The sequence below is a fragment of the Monodelphis domestica genome, chromosome 2, assembly GCF_027887165.1.
Source record: "Monodelphis domestica isolate mMonDom1 chromosome 2, mMonDom1.pri, whole genome shotgun sequence".
In the NCBI taxonomy this organism is placed as follows: domain Eukaryota; kingdom Metazoa; phylum Chordata; class Mammalia; order Didelphimorphia; family Didelphidae; genus Monodelphis; species Monodelphis domestica.
Genome location: NC_077228.1, coordinates 415,603,118 through 415,625,810, shown reverse-complemented (window position 1 = coordinate 415,625,810; position 22,693 = coordinate 415,603,118).

Here is a 22,693-nt window from a genome sequence, read left to right as displayed (position 1 = left end):
CCAAAGACCTTACTACTCCTGAATTTCTACCTTTGCCTGTTTCTCTCCTCTGGTACCACCCTTTTATTTCTTCCCATCTCTCTCTATAGTTCAACACACACCTTGGGTTCAAGTACACAACTGAGTTTTATAATAGTGTGCAGAAATTTCAGGCTGCATGCTATATATAGCTGATAGAAATCATAGTTTCATGATATTCAGTAAGGTTGGCACTGGCTTACAGTATAAAACTACTCAGTTTAGACACTCCCTGTCATCAAGTTACAACAAAAGGGAAGTCCCTTTAAAAAAAAAGAAAGAAAGAAGGAAAGTCCAAAGGTTAAGCATTATGGATCTTCTGTCAACTCTGTCAGACTCTCATCCTCCAACTCCAAGCCTATCTATTTTGATCAGCCCACTGTGGGTATCTGGAGGAGCAAAGTCTTTTCCTGTTCGTGGCTCATGGTCACTCCCTTTTAAGGCTCTGGCTTTGTTGATATCTGGGCAGCTCTCTGCTTTGTTGACTACTCTCACTAGATTCACACACAGGGAAATGTATTTTCTCTGGGCTCTTCTCTTCCTCAATTAATTAACCAATTAGCATTTATCAAGGACATATGTGCCAGGTACTAGATTATGTGGTAGAGGAACAAATACAAAAATTAAATAGTCCTTACCCTCAAAGGGATTATAGTCTAGGGGAGAATAAAACCAGGCAAGGAAGTTTTGGTCTAGGGATTCTTAATATTTTTAGTGTCATAGACCCCTTTGATAATCTGGTGAGTCTTTTGGACCCCTTCTTATAAGGTTTTAAAATAATTGAAATAAATGATGATTCCAGTAAGGTGTTAGTAAAAGTAAAAATATAAATGTTTCATGCAAATTCATGCACCCTCTGAAATCTATTCAGGATTGGGAACCCCTGCTCTAGGCTGTCACAGGGATTGTGAGTAGAACAAATATGGTAGATTTCACACCCTTCTTGGTAGCAGTGGTAGCACTACTTCAGTTATTGTTTCCAGAATGGGGAAGGGGGTGAGGGGAAACAGTCCGTCACCTCAAGAAGCTGATTCTTGAGAAAGACAATATAAAAAATGAAGCTGAGAAGGTAGCAATAGATGAGGAATGGTAGGAAATGTTCAGAGAATCTGGAGTACAGTCTATAGAGAGAAATGAAAACATAATTGACCCACATATTCCCATTAAAATGATTCTGGAAGGAACCAGCCAATCAGAGGGAGAAGGCATTGGGAACTTCCAAAGTGAATAGTATAGAAGAAGAGCCAGCTCTTCTTTACTTTAATAGAGCCACCTAGGTTTTACTCTCTAGCCTGGCAATCCTTAATACACTATGGATTAATAATTCCCTTTTTATATCAGCATTTATTGCAGAATTTAAGATACATATTTGCATGTTGAAAGATCATCACTAACATAACTTAGATAGGTGCTCTTTTACAGAATTTTTAAATGCCTCAGATTCTAATAAGATTTTAATAAATAAATCTTTGGCTCATTTTCAGGGATCCTTTCATAATCCACAATTATCTCTTGGAGGAAGAAAACTTTTGCCATAAAAATCCACCAACTGTACAAAAATAAATACAATAAAAATTTATTAAGTACTTTTAGGATACTAGAAGCTAAGGGAGAAAGAAAGTTTAGATCCTACATAGTCAGTATCCACAAAGAGCTTACAATATACTCAGTAAAGAAATAAAATGCCAATTATATATTACATAGTATTATATCTCAAGTTCATTCACTTAGTATAATGCCTGGATCAGGTTAAATATTTAATTGATGCTTTTTTCATTTGTTAAAAGGTTATACAACAACCTAATATGTGAAACCTAAGAGGGAAGGTCATTACCAAACAGATGGAGAAGAGAATGCTACATGTAAGAGATGGTGCTTGAATTGGAATTTAAGGGTTATATGAAGTCAACAGGAGAAGATGGTAGAAAAGAAAATTCTACACATAGCAAATAGTGTAAACAATGGTATATGTTATGGAGGTGAAGAATGATCCAGTTTAATTATGACATAAAATGCATAAAAAAAGAGAAATATGAAGTGAAGCTAGAAATGGAGAGTTGTGGCATACTGGAGGGACTTGAATTTGAAATTTGCTCTGGGGGACGTTTTTAGTATTGGGGAGACCTCAATAAATGTGTTAGCAATTCAATTAAATTTAACAAAAATAACCAATGAGACAACTCAAAATGAACTTAATGGAATTTTCTACACCCCTTTCCCAAAATGTATTAGTTTTCCTGAAAAAAGATGCCAAAGTTGTCCCTGGTACTTAATTGGCTTTTACTTCCCTTCATGTAGCTTCCTAGTAGTAGCCTTTGGCTGTTATTTTGTTGCCTAGGCACCTAAGAGAATGAAAAGTCCCATCCACATGAAATTCAATGGATTTCTGAAGACTTCAAGAATCACCACGTTACCCTGCTCACCAGATGCATTACCATGAAGAAGTGAGGTGGGAGGGAAAGGTGGGGTTTGGGGTAGCAATCTATAGTATAGTTCCCACTGTATCCTGGTTGCATATTCTTGATACATTAGGGAGAAGTAAAATACATTCTGTTCTTGGTTAAATTATATATAAGTGCCCCCATATGGATCCTTTTTAAAACCCTTACCTCCTGCCTTGGAATCAATACTGTATATTGTTTCCAAGGCTGAAGTGCAGTAAGGGCTAGCCAATGGTGGTTAAGTGACTTGCCCAGGGTCACACAGCTAGGAAGTATCTGAGATCAGATCTGAACCCAAGACTTTCCATCTCTGGACCTAGTTCTCAATCCACTAAGTCACCTAGCTGTCCCCTCCCCATTTGAATCTTAATAAGTCCAGTGCTTGGGGTCATGCCCTCTACCTAAAACATATATACAAATAAGTATAATATAAAGTAGGTTTTGAAGGAAAAGGAACAAAGTATTCTAGGAAAATCTGAGGAAGGAGAGAATACTTTCAGTTGAGTCAGTCTCACCTTAACTGTGATTTGAAGAAAGATAAGAATTCTGAAAGATGGAGATGAGAAGGGCGATATGGGACATGGCTTGTCTGAATGCATGGAAGTGAAAGATGGAATATCATGTGTGGAAAATGGTCATTCGTCCAGTTAGGCTGAAATGTGGAGTTCACTGAGAGAAGTCATTGGGAAATAAGACTGGAAAGACAGGTTGGAGTCAGATTTTTTTCAGTGTCTAAAAAGCTAAGCTCAGAACTTTATATTTTATCCTAGAATCAATAAGAAGTCTGAAAACAGATGAGAAAGAACAATGAGGAAGAAGTTGAAGATAAGTTGGGATGGAAGGAGATGCTACATTAGGGAGCAAACTCCTAGAAAAGATAAGATTTTGGATTCTAAGGACCTGAATTCACATCTCGGCTCTTTCACTTACTAATGATGTAACCCTCAGAAAGTCACTTAGCCTCTCAACTCTGTTTCCTCACCTGTAAGATGAGGCAATCAGACTAAATGACCTCTAGCATTTAGATTTATGTACCGGGTGAAAGATGAAATGACTGGGGAAACAAAGGTTCAAGCTTCTGAACATATCAATTTATTAAGCAATGCATGCTGATTGCCTAACAAATCAAGGCTAAGTTGCCTTTCTCAGCATTAGTACTGGAACCAGAAAACAGGGGGAGACAGACTTTTACACATTAAAAACAATTAATCAAATAAGAACAATTAATGAAAAGGAAACAATAAACCAGGATACAATACTAGGTGATCTGATTTCTAACTGGAAGAAGGATTAGAATTTCCAAGTTGGAAGGGGGAGAGGGAACAGATCCAATTCTATGAGGTCCAAATAAGATATCCCACTCCCCTTAAGTATCTATGACCAATCAAAGGAACATGGAAAGAACTGATCAGTATGGGGCCATTTTTCAGATAAAACATATGGGTTGCTTGAGATATACAGTTGTGAGAAAATGTATTGAATCTGTCTTTGAGTCTGACTAAATTCTGGTCCGCATAACTTAGATCATTAGTTAAAGGTTTCTAAATAGCAGATAGAAGTAGTCTAGTTTTCTCCTAATTCCTACAATTGAATTAAGTTTTCTCACAAGACAGAAGTTGGACTAAACCCATAATTGAATAGAAAGGGAACTGGGCTAGTTCCAGAACTAAGTCACAAGATGGAGTCAGTTTGGTTCACTCATTCCCACTGCCAGTTAGTGTTCTAATCCCCTCAATTACTTCAATTTCCCCTTTTGATTCATGAGGTGTTGTAGAGCCATCTACTTGTCCAATCATTTCAGTTGTGTCTGATTCTTTGTGACCCCATTTGGGGTGTTCTTGGCAAATATACAGGAATGGTTTACCAATTCCTTCTCCAGTTCATTTTATAGATGAGGAAACTGAGGCAAGCAGAATTATGTGTCTTGCCCAGGGCCACACAGACAGTGGTGTCTAAAGCTGGATCTGAACTCAGATCTTCCTGAATCCAGACACAACACTCATTCTACTGCACCACCTAGATTCAATAAGCTAAATCTATTGGCTTTTTTAATATGTTCACAATCAGAATTACATTAGAGGGGCTTCAGGGTTCACAGCAGACTAATTTTGAGAAGGGAGATTCACATCACCAAGGTAACCAAGAAAATTTAAATAAAAACATAAATACCATGAAACAAAAGGCCAAAGCAATGCAATAATTATCACCAATATTAACTAACATCAAGATTCCTTGTATCCTAGTAACATATTTCCTATATCCATTTAATCAGCACTTTGTGACTCCCAGATGACTCATGTAGTTCTCTGATCCCTGGTGATCTTCTCTTAGATATTCAGAATAAGCTTTATTCTCAGGACAGCTCTGAATGGGGTCTTTGCCTCTCTTTTTCCATATATTAAAAGAGAGCCCAGATTTCTGCTGTAATGATAGAAGTATGGTTGATCATAAGAGGAGAGAAGAAAATATTTGCAATACTCACTATAGGAAATGAGATAAAGAGTGAACAAGGGTAATACATTAAAATTGTCAAGTAAAAAAATACTCTGCTTAAATTATAGATGTGAATATGTAGTGGGTGAATATGTGATTTCATTATTTTGACCAGAGATTTTAGCAGTACTGAAGCATGAACAAACAAATCAGATGACACAAGGCAGAGGACTTAAAAATCAAAAATTGTGGAAGGTCAGGAAAACATGGTATAACAAATCTTCTGGGCTACCTTCCTGGAGGACAGCTACCTTTCAGGTTCCAGGATTCTCTATTGGTGGGTATTCTTAACAATATAGCATTATGAGCCCCCACCATTATATTTCCTCTTAAAAATCAGATAGCAGAAAAAAATAACTCAAAATGTAGGTATTGACTTAGATGATATAGCAAGAACAATAGCTATAAAACATCCCCAAACTCTCCCACAAATGCACACATCAGCACAAAGAATAGACACATATGTATAGTATAATGATAGTGAAGCATTATTGTACCAAAGCTACTCACTTCTGCATATCTTGGAAGTGATTTTTTCCTGGTGGAGCCATCAGAAAATTCCTTCTGGGGGAAGTTTGGCAAGTTGCTCAGGGCAGCTCTCGGGGTTTCCTCTTTTCAACAGTTCACCTATCAATTACCAGCACTTTCTCCCTTTCTCTCTTCTCCCCTCCTTTTCATGTCACATAATGCAGATGCCTTCTCCAACTGTCTCCTCTGATCTCTGTCTCATATGCGAAATCTACCTTTCTCCTAGCTAGGACAAACTCTTGTTCATGAATAAGAGCTTCCATTTCATTCTGTCTTCTCTATGTTCCCTCTAACAATCTCCCCCCTCTCATTTATCTTCACTCTGTCTACTGGCTGCTTACCTATTGTCTACAAACATGTCTCTCTCAGTCCTAACCTCTCTTTATGTCCAATCTCTCATTCCAGATTGCCAATTAGACATCTCAACCTGGACAATCCAAAGACATATTAAATTTTATATGTCCAATAGACAACTTATTCTCTTTCTCCCACTACCTTCACCTCCCCCCAATCTGTTTTTCTTCTATTTTCTTTATAACTGTTGAGGGTTTCATTATTCCACCAGTTACTCAGGCTCAGAATGGAAGTGTCATTCTTGACTCCTTACTTTCTCACTCCCCATATTCCATTCTTTGCCAAGCTCAGTCACTATTACTATTATAACATCTCTACTGTGTGTCCCATTCTCTCATGTGATACTGCCATCACCACAGTCCAAGTAGTAATCACTTCACACTTTCATTATTTCCATACCCTCCTACTTTGTCTTCATTCCTATAGTCTCTCCACTCTATTCCCTCCTCCATTCAGCTGTCAAATTGATCTTTCTAAAGTGGAAATTAATTCAATAAAAGGTAATAACAAAGGTGTGAAATGATAAGGCCCTGCACCAGGGTGATGACAACGTCAAGGGACAGAAGGGGAATATCTGAGAAGAATTATAAAGTAATATTGACAGGGCTTGGCAACAGATTTGATATGAAAGGTGAGAGAAAGTGAAGAATCAAGAATGATACCTCAATTATGAGCATGAGTGACTAGGTGCATGTTGGTTCCCTTGGGGAAAATATATTGAGTTCAGTTTAGGCCATGTTAAATTTCAGATGTCTACAGGATGTTGAGTATGAGATGCCCAATTGGTTGTTGGAGATGAGAGTCTGGAGGCTAGAAAAGAGGTTAAGGCTAGATAAGTAGATCTGGAAATCATCAGCATACAGAGGATAATTGAATCCAAGGGCTCTAATGAACATGCCAAGTGAAAAAGTACAGAGGGAGAACAACAAGGTAGCCAGGAGAGTCCAGAACTAGGGAGATGATTGTCTTAAACTTTGTTCCAGTCAGACCACGTAAGGAATATTATGTTCAGTTCTAGGTTCCATAGTATAGAAAACTCTTTGACTAGAGAGTGTTCAGAACAAAGTGAGCAAGACAGTGAAGTGTCTAAATGTTATATTAATGTAGATTGAAGAAGACAAAAATATTTATCCTCTAAAAGAAAAGACTCATGGGACACATAACAGCTCTCCTCAAGATTTGAAAGGCTTTCATTCCCCTATTGATAAATGGGCTAGGGACATGAATAGGCAATTTTCAGATAAAGAAATCAAAACTATCAATAGACACATGAAAAATTGTTCTAAATCTCTTATAATCAGAGAGATGCAAATCAAAACAACTCTGAGGTGCCACCTCACACCTAGCAGATTGGTTAACATGATAGCAAAGAAAAAGTATTAAATGTTGGAGGACTGTGGCAAAACTGGAACATTAATACATTGTTGGTGGAGTTGTGAATTGATTCAGCCATTCTGGATGGCAATTTGGAACTATGCCCAAAGGGCACTAAAAGACTGCTTACCCTTTGATCAATGGCAGTGCTGGGTTTGTACCCTCAAGAGATCATAAGGAAAAAGGCTTGTACCAAAATATTCATAGTTGCACTCTTTGTGGTGGCAAAAAAAAATGGAAAATGAGGGGATGCCCTTCAACTGGGGAATAGCTAAACAAATTGTGGTATATGTTGGTGATGGAATAATATTGTGCTAAAAGGAATAATGAACTGGAAGAATTCCATGGGAACTGGAATGACCTCTAGGAAGTGATACAGAGTGAAAGGAGCAGAACCATGAGAACATAATACACAGAGATGGATACACTGTGGCATACACTGTAATGGACTTCTCTTCTAGCAGCAATGCAATGATCCAGGACAATTCTGAGGGACTTATGAGAAAGAACACTATCTACATTCAGAGGAAGAACTGTGGGAATAGAAACACAGAAGAAAAACAACTGCTTGATCACAAGAGTCTATGGGGATATGATTGGGGATGTAGACTCTAAATAATCACCCTAGTGCAAACATTAATAATATGGAAATGGGTCTTGATAAATGACACATGTAAAACCCAGAGGAATGTGCATCGGCTATGGGAGGGGGATTGGAGGAAGGCAGGGAAAGAATACAAATCTTGTAATCATGCAAAAGTATTCTAAATTAATTAATTTAATAAAGTTTTCCGAAACTTAAAAAAAAAAAGTTTTGAAAGGCTTTGGTATAGATGAGGAAATAAATTTGTTCTGCTTAGCTCTAGGAGGAAGAACTAGAAACAATGAATAGAGATTTCCAAGAAGTTTTGGCTTGATATAAGGCAAAACTTCCCCCAAAATTACAACTCTTCAAAAGTAAAATATGCTGTCATGGGTGTTAGTGAACTCTCTCATTAGAAATCTTCAAGGAAAACTAGATCCCAGCTTTGGGGAGTGTTATTGTGGGGCTTCTTGTTCTACTTGTACTACTTGTGAATAGTATTCATATCTTCTGAGATACCAAGAAATTTTATGATTTGGCAATCTGAAACTCCGTGGAGCATTATAGGTGAAATTTGGCACAAAAATTGACTACTGACTCTTCCAGTTATATGCCTAATGAATTTAGCATGTTTCACCATCACCAGTAACTACTAATCAAAGCCAAAAGTTATAGCTCTATAATGGTTTCTCCCATGGGCATTCTCTCATGAATTGAGTAATCTCTCTTAATTACCATTCTGTATAAAATATGGACAACTATAATTGAGGAAATTCACATTTTAAAAATAATCTATTTGTTCACTTACCTGAGTAAGATTTGATGTAAAAAAGAATTATGAAGAAATTGTTCAAGTCAGGATTGGAACAAGGGGAGAAAAAGTTTTAAAGTTAAATATCTGACATTCATTGTCTCAAAGTATTGTTTGCAAATTATCAGTTTCTAATACCTCCACTTTATAAGTAAATTTTGTATATAGTTAATTGGAGTCTTCAACAACTTCTAATCTACTACAGATCTTTCAATTGTTTCTCCCACAATTGAAAAAAAAAAGTTTTAAATGTCCAAGACAGTCCTTAATATTAACAAATATTATAATAGCTCTAACCACAATTGGTACATTTAGGGGTTTTGTGGTTGTTTAGTTCATGTTTATGTTGTTTAGTTCATGCTATTTTGCTCAGTCATGCCCAACTCTTCATGACCCTGTCTGGGGTTCTCTTGACAAAGATGCTAGAATTTCTAAGTTTACCATTCTTTCTCCAACTCATTTTACGGATGAGAAAACTGAGACAAATAGGATTAAGTGACTTGCCCAGGATCACATAACTAGTGTCTGAAAGCAGATTTGAATACAAGTCCTCTTGACTCTGGTCCTGGAAGTCCATCTATTGCACCATCTAAATGTCCATTTATAGGGTAATTTTGCTAGCTTTCTAAATATTTACTGAGCATAATACAGTAGTGAATTAATATTACTTCCTCAAGTGGCACTTACTTCTTTCATTTCAACCTAATTCATCCATTGCTTAGTCCATTCCACTTTGCCATATGTAGGCCTTACTCTATTCTGAAACAAATCCACTAAATTCTCAAACTACAATGTCTCCTACTCCCCCACTACAGTGTCTCCTACTCCCCCACATCCTTAAGTTTTCCAGCCAACATTCTTTTCACCATGTTTAACAAAAATTTGGCTCTCTTGAGGGCACTAAGTTCTTTGCAACCTTGTCCACTAGTGGTCACTCTTCTTTTTTCCCTTCATATAAAAGGTCAAGGGTACAGGTAGAAATACTCCTTGTTCCTTACCTGTACTTTGAAACCATATTACTGCATTATTCAATTACCTTTTCTTTTCTGAGCCCCATCTCATTCAAATGGTGAAATGAAACCAGCCAATGGAATATAGCTCCAGTTGAGTAAACCTCATTCAAAAGTGATAAGATCAGGGGGAAGCTGGGTAGCTCAGTGGATTGAGGGCAGTCCTAGAGACAGGAGGTCCTAGGTTCAAATCTGGCTTTAGACACTTCCCAGCTGTGTGACCCTGGGCAAGTCACTTGACCCCCATTGCCTAGCCCTTACCACTCTTCTGCCTTGGAGCCAATATACAGTATTGACTCCAAGACAGAAGGTAAGGGTTCAAAAAAAAAAAGTAATAAGATCAGTAAAAATAGGTTATAGGAATAGTATAAATTAAGTATCCATGTGTGAGAAAATCCAGGACTCAGTGGAAAGAAGAATTAATTAGTGAGCACTTATGTATGACTTAAAGATTTGCAAAGAACTATATTTGCATTACATTATATGATCCATACAACAGTACTATAAGATAGGTGCTATTAACCCTATTTTTCAGATGAGGAAACAGAAGCTATAGAGGTAAAGTGATTTTCCTAGAGCCAACACCTAGTTAGTGTATGAAGTGGGATTTGAATTCAGACCATCCTGACTCCAAGTTCAGTGTTCTTATTCTCTATATCACCTAGCTGCCTCTTCTTTGGACAAAGAATAATAGATTAGGGAGAAATGTAAGTAATTGTGACTTCTAAGTATACTACAGACCTCTTATGCAGAAAAAGAAAATAGACTTTGGAAAATAATCACAAATCTGACAGTCATGTTATAGTAGTGAGGGAGGTAATTGTATGTAGATATCTGCTAGAGCACTCATGTCAAAATAACTTTTTTAGGTACATTGGTGAGAATTTCATCCTTCACCAATGGAGGAATCAAGAACGGACAAAGTTTATTCTGGATCTAATTCTCACTATCAAGAAGGAATTGGTTGTTGGCACTAAGTGGTGCAGATGTTATCTGGAGATGACCACTCCCTGTTGGAATTTGTGGTAGAAAATCTGCAAATTGCCTCAGCATCATCCTTTACTCGAGTCTTGGGGAATAAAATGGATCTTCTCCCTTTCAGAACCAATCTCTACTTTGTGTCTTTGATTTCATACCCCCCATCTCCTCTAAAAGCATACGCCACTCTGCTTTATTTGCGATCTCTCTTCATTCAGAACAACTTCAATTAGAACATTTCCACAGGAAATATAGTCTATTTTGAAAAATGGACTATTCCTACCACCTCTGTTTGCCTACTATTTGATGAATCATTTTTAGTGTTGACCATTATATAATATAAATGAAAAGACTCTCCAGAAGGATTGTGTGGATAAATTTCATTTTCTTTGAAAATACCTGGACCTGTAGACCAGAAGCACAAATGACTAATTTCTTATGTGTTCTAATAAATGTTGTGATTTTAAAAACTAGCTCCTTTCCTGCATCAAATGTGTCCAGATATTACAAGGTTCTTTAAAAGAAAAACAATACTGATTGATCATAACCCCTCAAGCTCTCATCCAAAAATCTCTCTTCCTTTGCACAGTCAAGTTTCTAGAAGGAAAAAAAAAAAACTGTCTATAAGTCTTTGCCTTTACTCTTATTTTACCTTTCATTCACTTCTCATCCCTTGAAATCTAGCCCAAGACCACATTCCAGCTGATTCCTCCCACTTTTAGCTATCAGTAACTAGCATCCAGTTTCATTTAACCAACTAACATCAACTTTTACAAAGGAATATTTACTTCAAAGATAGAGCAAGAATAGAAATACAAATATTTTTCCTGAACACTTCAGGGCACATTTTCCCCAGTACCATTTTGGTCTTAGGGAATAGTGGTCTCAGTCTTAATAGAGCTTCTATACAGCATGGATCCCACAAGTTCTTATACAAATGGGACCTCATTGCCAGATGAATCCTCATTTTAGCTATTTAGGAGCTGAGTCTAGACTCATTATTGTTGCAGAACCATGATGGCCTAGGGAAGAATTGGGAAGAAACTCAGGACTAAGAGGAGCAGAGGTTAAGTGGGAGATACCACCAGAACTGCTGAAGAGTAATAGAAGATCCCTGGAGTTTTCCCTTGGATACAGGTCCAATTGTCCTCCAACTCTTCCCCTCTCCCCTGGTCCCAAGAGCTTTGGGCAACTTAAGACAATGAATCCAAAGGTTTTTGGAGCAGAGAAACTTTGTCACAGATATCCTGGAGTGGCTGGTGAAGATAACTGGTATGGAGAAGTAGTACCTGGCTATAGGTTCCAGTGCCTTCCTAGATCTCTATCTCATATTTGACTATGGGGCCTCCCTGCTTTGCAATCTCACCGGATTTATCTGCTCAGAATATGCCTCTATCAAAGCCATTGAAAGCCCTGACAAAGAAGACAAAATATTTGGCTAACCTACTGGGTGACCTGGCTGACATCTTCCTTTTCAGGTTCTCCTTTTACAATGCAGGGAAGTGTGCCTCCTTGCTGTGGTGCATGCCTGTAATGCCTTCCTGTAGAATTGTGTGATCTACTCCATCTTCCTGAGGCACCAGGCATCCATGGACAGTATGATGACCAAACTGAGTGGATGAACCCTGGACACAGCAGCCAGTATCATATGGGAAGCAACCTAGAAAGGCATGTCTCACCTACAGAAGAAGTGAAGAAATCATCCCTGAGTCAGAGGCTTCAAATGATTAGACATCTGCCTCCCAAACCTTTCAGGATCAGGAATCATGACTCCCAATCCTGGTCCATGACTATCCCCAAATCCAACATCTTGGACTTTAAGGCATTAGGGAAGTCTCCTCAGCTTGGGAGGCAGGGTAAGGAGGAGAGGGTGGGGAGGACTTCTGCCCCCAGCACCAGCTGAAGGTCCTCTGGTATTCAGACTACTTTAGGCATACCATAACTGACCATCTTGCCTTTAGCCCCCTTCACCCACCACTGGCCTTTCCAAAGGACCTTTGATAGACCCTGGTTATTCCAGCTACCCATATGTTTAAAAAAAAAATAAAGTCCTCCATGAGCCAACTTTGTTTGACCTCCAAAAAAATGTTTGCTAATCAGGCTGGACTCTTAGAGTACTAGAATCCTGGACTCTTGGACTTTCAAATGGCTCATTCTCCTGACCTAGGGAAAATCATAAGGTCATAGCTTCCTATTTCTAGCTCATGAAACAAAAGAACAAATTCTGAGTCAGGAGAAATGAGGGCTGTATTCATTGGCCATGTCAATATTCTTTGTGAAGAAGACCCAAGGTGCTGGCATAATTGTCTCTCTCCAGAATCCCTAGTGGATAGAGAGCTAGGCCTGGAGTCAGGAAGACTCATCTCCTTGAGTTCAAATCCAGCCTCAGACACTAACTAGCTATGTGACCTTGGTTGAGTCACCACCCTATTTGCCTCAGTTCCTCATCTGTAAAGTGAGCTGGAGAAGTAAATGGTGAACCCTCTGATATCTTTGCCAAGAAAAATGGGGCCATGAAGTGTCAGGCATAACTAAAAAGCAACTAAACAACAACAATGCCACGAGTCTGGAAAAAGTCAGCAGGACAGAGAAAGTAAAACAAAGAAAAGCCTGAAAGTCTGCACCACAGACCTTTTGAATGTATCTCTAGTCAAGCAAAAACGTGCTTCCTTATCATGTGGTTGGCAAATTGGAACCAGTTATAGCATATTTACACATTCTCTGAAGTCTCTCTAAGACAATCCCATTGCATGTCACTCCAATTCTCCTGGAAGGAAGCACCCCCAGTCTCTTTCATATGGAAAACTGTATAAGCAGCGTCCATGTATGCTCAAGAGGATTGTGCTTATTAGTCAATTCCTCATTACAGTTTTTAAACAAAATAAATATGTAATGATTTAAGAGTAGGACACCAACTACTACTCTTAGAATCAATAAAGGCACTTTGGAGGAGGTGGCATTTGAGCTGAGCCTTGAAGGGAAAGAGAGAGATACCAAGAAAAAGAGATGAAAGAAGACCATTATAAAAGGGGGCCTGGGAGGCTAGCCTGTGCAAAAGCTAAGAGAAAGACGATATAGTCAGATGCCTAAAGGATAGAATGTGTGAGGGGAAGTAATGTGAAATCAGCCTAGAAAGATAGGCTTGAGCTAAATTGTGAAGAGCTTTAAATAATAAGACAAAGTTATATTTTATCCCAAAGGCAATGGGGAGTTACTGAAATTTATTTAACAGTTGAGTCACATGGTCAGAACTTTAAAAATGTTCATTTAATAAATGTGTAGAACATGGATTATGATGGGAAGAGATTAGAATAAAATAAAAGCTAGTACAATAACTCAGGCAAAAGGTGATAAGGGACCAAACTAGACAGTTGTGATAGAAGTAAATGAAAGGATGAAGTTGATGTCATATTGAGGAAGAGAAATAGACATAATTTGACTGCTGACTATATAAGACATATAGTGATAATAAAGAATCTTGAATACTCCTTGGTTGTAAACTCTGATCCTCTCAATAGAAAAATAGGAAATTATGAGAAAGTAAATTTAGGAGAAAATACAAGTTCTGTTTCAGACATTTCATTTATAATGTCTAAGGATATCAAGGTGGAGATTAGAAATCAGTGGTAATATAAAACTGGAGCTTAGGCAAGAGAAAAAGGCCAGATATGAAGATATCTTCTTCATCATCTTCATAAAGATGATAATTACATCCAAAGGGACTTTGGCATAAAGGATGGAACCCAGTAAGGTCCTACATAGGATGCAGAGAAAATTAGATGGGCATTTAAATCTAACAAACTATTCAAAGGCCCCATCTTTCTTGCCTTTTCAATGAACAATTGTTTTTCTTCGAACTTCATTCCCATTCCTACCCTTATTGAAGGAAAAGAAGAAAGAAAACCTTTGTAACAAATAATCATCATCAAGCAAAACTAATTCCCACATTACTTGTGTCCAAAATATGTCTTATTCTGTTTCTTGAATCTACTGTTCTCTGTTGGGAGGTAGTAGCATACTTTATCATCCATCATCTGTCCTCTGGAATCATGGTTTGTCATTGTGTTGAACAGTTCTTATGCCTTCCAAAGTTGTTTATCTTTATGATGTTATTGATTTATAAATTGTTATCCTTATTTTGTTCACTTCATTCTTTATTTTAAAATCCCTTACCTTCTGTCTTGGAACCAATACTGTACAGAAGAGTGGTAAGGGCTGGGAAATGGGGGTCAAGTGACTTGCCCAGGGTCCCACAGCTGGGAAGTGTCTGAAGCCAGATTTGAAACTAGGACCTCCCATCTCTAGACCTGGCTCTCAATCCACTGAACTACCCAGCTGCCCCCTACTCATTTCATTCTACATCAGTTTATATAAGCCTTCCCAGGTTGTTTTTAAACTATCTCTTCACTTTTTAGAATTCAGATTGGTAGAAAGAGAGCCATGAAGAAGTCAGGAAAACAAAGGGATGAGAAAGTTTCAGAAATAAGGAGGGCAGTCTCTAAGGGTGTCAGATACAACAAATAAGTCAAAAAGGATGAGACCTGAGAAAAGGTCATTAGACTAGCTAATAAAAAGATAATTGGGGAGGCCAATTTCAATGGAATTATGGGAACTGAGCCAGGATGCAAGAAATTAAGAAGTGAGGAGGAGTTAAGAATATCCTATGGGAGAGGATAGTCAATAGTACCAAGAGCAGCAGAGATTGAGAAGAATGAAGGCTGAGGAAGAGAAACTGAATTTAGCAATTAAAAAATCAATGGTAACCTTGAAAACAGCTGTTTTGGAAGAGTAGTTGGATGAGGAGCCAGATTGCAAAGATCTGAGGGGGGAAATGGTACAATAATATAAATGAAAACAATATTGAAGGACTTCAAAGCTCTCTTATCAATGACATGACCAATTTGAGAGGATTGATGGTGAAGCACACTTCCCATTTCTCCTTAGGGAAAGAGTAATCTATAATTATAAAATGAGGCATACATTTTCTGACAAAGACATATTAATATTTTTTTTTGCTTGACTACTTATTTGTTACAAAGAAGGGTTATATGGAATGGTTGGTGGAAACTCTTTCAGAAGTGACAGTGGTATAAAGAAAGAAAAAAAAATATCCACATAAGTCTTAAAAAAAAAACACTTTAAAAAAAGTGAATGGGAGGTAAAGGAAGTAGAACGAAGAAGCCCCCTATACAGTAGGACATAGGAGCAAAATGCTAATCACAAGAAGGCTGGCCATCAAGTGACTAATATTTTGGGCCACAGAAATTAATGAGGATTGTACATTTAGGGAAGACAAGCTTAGTGAAGTAGTAGTGAGTCACCTTCAGAGTCAAGAAGAACTGAGTTCAAAACCTTCTTCTCATATCTTTCTGTATAAATTTGAGCAAGCTATTTAATCTCTCAGTGTCCCAGAGCTATAGAATAAAGTGCTACTATACTTTGGTAGAAAGTATTATCTAAATACTTAAGAGTTCACTAGGCTGATGAAATAATAGTTCTAGGTTAAAAGAAAATAACAAATACAGCCATTTTGCAAGGAGTTGACAAGTCAATGAGCATTTATAAAGTGCTTATAGTTCCAGGCATAGTGATAGAAACTAAGACTACAAAGAATGGATAAAACTTACATTCTAATGGGAGAGATAACAATGCAAAGTAATTTATACAGGGAAAATTGGAGGTAATCTCAAAGGGAAAGGACTAGCATTGGTAGGAGTAGAGGTAAAGGGAACCCGGAAAAGCTTCTTAAAGTAGGGTCTGAGTTAAATCTTAAAGAAATCCAGGAAAGCCAGAAAGTAGAGTGGAGGAGAGAGAACATTCCAGGAATAGCAGACAACCAGTGAAAAAGATGATAATTGGAAAATGGAATGTGAGGAACTGTTAGAAGGCTAACATTACTGAGCACAAAGTAGATGGATGGGTATAAAGTATAAGAAGGTAAGAAGAGGTCTGGTTATAAAGGACTCTAAAAGCCAAAGGGAGAATTTTATATTTCATTCTCAAGGTAAAAGGGAGCCACTGCCACTTGTTCAGTAGGAGAGTGATGAGGTGAGACCTAAGCTTTAGAAAAATCACTCTGGCAGCCAAGTGGAGGATGGACATGAAAGGGAAGAGATGAGAAGGCAGGAAGATCAACCAGAAGTCTATCGCAATAATCCAAGTAGGAGGGGATAAGGAACTACACTAGAGTGGTGGCTCTGTCAGAAGAGAGAAGGAGATGTATACTATAATGTTCAGAAGGTCAGAATAACAGGACTTGCCAACAGATTGGATGTTGGGGTAAGTGAAACTGAAGAGTCAAGGATGACATCTATGTTGCAAGCATGGGTGACCAAAAGGATAGTGGTGCTCTTGAAAGTAATAGCGAAATTAAGAAGAGAAGAGGTTTTGGGATAAAGACAATTCTTTTAGATATGTTGAGTTTAAGAAGTCTATAAGACACCCAGTTCAATATATCTAATAACTAAATGTTCAAGACCAGAAGTCAGGAGAAAGGTCAGAGCTGGATAAATAGATTTGAGAATCATCTACATAAGTATTATCATTAATTCCTTAGAATTGATGAGATCATGAAGGAAGATAGTGTAAAAGATAAAAAGAAGGCAAAGGACAGACTTTTTGAATGACATTCACATTAGAATATCTATCAAAAGGGGACAGCTGGGTGGTTCAGTGGATTGAGAGCCAAGCCTAGAGATGGGAGGTCCTAGGTTCAAGTCTGGCCCTGGACACTTCCCAGCTGTGTGACCTGGGCAAGTCACTTAACCCCCATTGCCTAGCACTTACCGCTCTTCTGCCTTAGAACCAATACACAGTACTGATTCTAAGATGAAAGGTAAGGGCTTTTATTAAAAAAAAAAAAAAGAAGAATGTCAAAAGATACTGAGAGTTCATATAGATAGGAAGATTACCAAGAGAAAGCATGTAACAAAAATGTACAGAAAAGAATATCCAAGGATATTCTTTTCTGTACATTACAAGGAAGACTGATAAGACTGAGGAAAGGTAAAGGATGAAAACTGAGAAAAGTCCATTTAGCTATGCCAATTAAGAGATTACTGGGGGCAGCTGGGTAGCTCAGTGGATTGAGAGCCAGGCCTAGAGATGGGAGGTCCTAGGTTCAGATCTGGCCCTGGACACTTACCACCTGTGTGACCCCAGGCAAGTCACTTGACCCCCATTGCCTAGCCCTTACCTCTCTTCTGCCTTGGAGCCAATACACAGTATTGACTCTAAGAGGGAAGGTAAGGGTTTAAAAAAGAGAGAGAGATTATTGGAGGCAACTAGATGGTACAATGGATAGAGCACCAGACCTAGGGACAGGAGGTCCTGGTTTCAAATCTAGCCTCTGACACTTTCTAGGTGTGTGACCACTTAACCCCTACTGCTTACCTCTAACTGCTTTGCTTCTTTGAAGCTTATATTCAAGTTCTAGTCTAAGAAAGAAGGCAAGGGTTTTACAAATAAAGACAGAACACTGGTAACTGGAGAGAGAGAAGTTTCAGTTGAATGATAAGGTGGGAAACAAGGTTACAGAGAGTATAGAAGAGAGATAGGAAAGAACAAGGAGGCATGGATTTAAAGCAGTTTTCTCAAGGGGTTTGGCCATGAAAGGGAGGAAATAATTAGGACAATAGTTAATGAGAGGATTTCTTAAGATTGAAGGAGACTACATAGAATGTAGGCAGTAGAGAAACAGCTTGTAGATTGAGAGAGAAAGAGAGAGAGAACAATAAATGGAGAATCTGCTGGAGAAGATAGATTGGAATGGCATCAAGAGGGGTTTGCTTTGGCAAACAAAAGGCTACCTCTTCATATGAGATGAGATGGAAAAGGAAATCATGGGAAAGATATCTAAATGATATAAGATGAGACAGAGTAGGAAAAAAGGGGAGATCTGGTCTCAATTTTTTCAGTGAAATATAAGATAAGGTTCCCAGCTAAGAGGGTGGTTTAAAAGGGTATCCTGAAATTTTTGAAGAGAAATGAAAAGGTTTAGAATAACCACTTTGTTGGCTAAGTTAGTAAATTGATTAGGGAAATATAAAAAAGATTTCCTTACTATGTGATGAGAGCTCAGTTGAGATAATATAATATACATTGAAGGGGACCCAATCAGTTTGGTTTCACAATTTTTTTCCATCTTTATTTAGCAGTTCATGAATAAAATCAAAAGTAGAAGATGGTGAGAAGAACAAAAGATTGGGTATAGCGAGGCAAAATTGTTAATTGAATAAGGCAAAAATGGACTCAAGTGTACAGAATAGTGTAAAGGTTCACTAAGTGGTCAAGAGAGAAAAAGGGGGAGAGGGTAGTCAACATAGTGCATGGGAAAGAACTGAGGAGCAGAGGGACTAAAGTCACAGTAAGGATTAAGAACAATGTTAGGGGACATGAGGCAAAAGGAAAAAAATTATTGTGATCAATAAACAAACTTTATAATTCATTAACATGAAAATGAAATAGTTATGAGAGGCGGTTATGTGGCACAGTGTATACATGCTGGGTCTCAAATCAAGAAGACATGTATTCAGATCTGGCCTTAAACACTTACAATTTGACCGCAGGCAAGTCACTTACCTTTTGTTTTCCTTAATTTCTTCAATATTACAAAGGGAGATAAATAGCAGCATCTTCCATGCGGGGTTGTTGTAAGGATCAAATGAAATAATATTTGTAAATCATTTAGCACTGTGCCTCCCATATGGTAGAAGAGCCATATAAATGTATATTCCTTTCCCATTTCCCCCTTATGGATGCTGAAAAAATCATCTCTGAATAGCTGAGATGGAGTAGAGGAGAAGCACACAGCAAATGAGCAAACTGAAGTGTTAGGATGTTAGGATGTTAAGTGTTAGGAGTATAAGTGGATATATTGGATTTCCCTAGCACAAAAGAAGGAGTTAGAGTAGCATAAGACATACATTGAACTCATTCAGTAGTTTCAATCTGATCTACATTGGTTGAAGGAATGGCTAACCAACAAACTCATATATCCTTGAGGAGAAAAGTTGCCTGGTATGGTTTTTTTGGTGAGGGCAGGGATGGAATTAGAAGGATGCGGCAGATATTAAGCACAAGGTGAGGAAAAGAAGTTCTATTCTTCCCCTGTGTGGCCATTAGAGAAGACTGTTTCAGCTCTAATCTAAAGGGGAAGCCACTGAGCCCAGACAAGGGCTTGGTTTTTTCCCCAAAATTAGAATAGGCTAGAGCCAATGCAATCTTGCTGCTTACCTCAGGAGGCTATTGTCAAGAAAATCATACTGTAAATCTTAACATCCTATAGAAGACATTATTATGAGGAAGGGAAAGAATATATTTATGCACACAAACAGAATCTAATACAATTTGAGATATAAAACATACCAAAAGGGAAAAAAAGAAAAGATTGTTGTCTTTTGAAACATTTGACCATTTGGCTTGCTTGTTTGATCTGTGTCTGTGCTAGATCAGCAATTCACTTCTAGTCTCCCGAAGTTACCTATTTAGTCTCTTCTCAAAATTAATTATTATCACATTAAAAGAACTGACATAATCCTACAGGTCATTCACATCAACATTTGGAAGAAAATAATTAAATAACATAACTAAACCAGTTTTTAAGCCAATTTAGGTTGGGAGGGGAAGGGAAACAAATCTTTGGATTTACAAGATCATTACTCCTCTAGGATAGAGCCTCCTGGTATCTTAAAACTAAATTTATAATTTTTACAAGATTTCACATCAGAGAATTCTCTTACATATAATAGTATATATTTATATAACACTTTAAAGTTTTCAGAGTACTTTACAAATTTCATCTCCTTTGATATAACTCTGGAAGAACAGCAGCTAGCTTGCTTAGTAGATGGAGAGCCAGGCCTAGAGACACAAGGGCTTGAATTCAAATCTGACTTTAGAAACTTCCTAGCTGTATGACCCTGGGCAAGTCATGTAATCCCAATTGTTTATCCCCAACTGCTCTTCAGATCTTCACAATTCCAAATCCAGCACTCTATCCACGTTGACACCTAGCCACCTCTTAGAAAAATATTTCTCAAAGGATGCTATCCACAACTAGAAAAAGAACTGGGAGAGTAAAAATCCAGGGGAAAAAAAGCATATTATTTATCACTTGTTTATGTGGGTATATGATTTGGGGTTTTTGGTTTTAAAAGATTACACTAGTATAAAAATGAATAATATGGAAATGGGATTTGAGTGATAATATTTGTATCACCCAGTGAAATTGCTTGTCAACTCTGGGCAGGGGAAGGGAAGATGGGAGGGAAACAATATGAATCATGGAACCATGGAAAATTTTTTAAATAAAATTCTAAAAGAGAAAAAAGAAAAATATTTCTCAAAATTGCTATATAGCTAGAGAATGCTAAAAAGATTGTCATACTTAAATATGTCATTCTAAGGGTAAATGCCTTTCTAATCTACATTATTTGGTCAAGAGAATATTTTAGTGATTGAAAAATGTAACAATAATTGTATGTTCCCCTTGCCTTGTTTCTACCCCATCTTCAAGATTATCTCAATCAATTAATTAATCAAAAAGCATTTATTAAATTTCAGGTACGATGCTAGATCCTAGTGGTTCAACAAAAAAGGAAGTAGTCCCTGTCTCCAAAGAGCTTGCACTTTATTTGAGAGTTAGCATGCAAATCTATAGGCAAACATGAAATATGTACAAAATAAATACATAAATACAAAGGAATAGGGATATTCTATTAAAATAGCATAGTATGTGGCAATAAGGTCAATTCAACAAACTAATCAAGTAGCTATTACAGAAAAGGCATGAATTTTCCACACATTTGGATTATCCTTTAATATGATCATCTTTGTATGTAATTCTCTTAGAGATTTAGAAGGTGAAAAAATTGAAGTTATTTTAGGAGAGGGAAGGAGGGGAGAGTGGAAATTCTTATATATATATATATATATATATATATATATATATATATATATATATATATATATATATATAATTTAAGAAGAAGTAGCTAGGAAGCAAGAAAGAAGTATAAGCAAAATCTTCTAAGATAGTCATGTTATTTTTATTATCTTCTGACTGAGATCCTGGGCTCTTTCTTGGGAATTAGGTTGTTTTTCCCAGACCAAAGGGTGGAGTGAGAGATCTGAATAGGCAGATTTCTGCTTGGAGCTGATTGGCAGCTTCTGTGAGAAATTATTCACTTCAATAAGCTTTGTTATTTTGGCAATTTCTTACTGAGAATTGATGGTGTCCTTTATTTTCAGGCAGGGGGGATGGGATGTTGTTTCTAGGAACTGCTGGGACAGGGGAATCATTTAGGGCAGCTGCCTGCCTGAGTGACTGAAGGGGGGCTAGGACAGTGGAATGTTGTTGTTTCTCCATCTTGGAAGCCCCTGCTTTTCGATCATGTTTATGCTTTTAAATTTTCGCACCACTGTTCAAAATGAGTAAGGTATAATTTCACACCTCACCCATAAACATTGGATAAATTCCCATCCTAAGGCATGCAAGCACGTACAAACACACACACACACACACACACACACACACACACACACACACACACACCTTCTAGATCTAATGAAGAAACATGTATGTGTGTGTGTGTATGATTTCCATTAATAACAAAACTATGAAGGTCAAATCTTTTCAACACTGGAATATTTTTCCTTACCCTATAGAGTTTTCCTATCTACTTAACTCATAATATATAAATCTGTCTTTCCTTCTCAGAGATGATTTAGGGTTCCACAGAGGAAGACAGTTGTAAATAAGATAAAGTGGAAAGTTAAAATATATGTCTTAGATCAAACATTCTTTGTGGTAAAATAAATAAATGAATGAGTGAATAAATAAATGGATGTATGGATGCATGAATAAATAAATAAATAAATAAGTTTCAAGTTCTATCTGGAAAGGAGGCCTCCACACAGTTACCAAAAGATTCCACAGCTGTCCTACCTTCATTAATGCAGGGAATTTGCTTTTTCTTCCTCTGACTCCAAGTCATCATCTCTCACAATTACCTCATAACTAATCAAAGCTTTTATTCAAACTTTAGTAGCCAAAAGAGCCATTTTGATTATCTCTGTCCTGATGGCATGCTATTTACAAGCC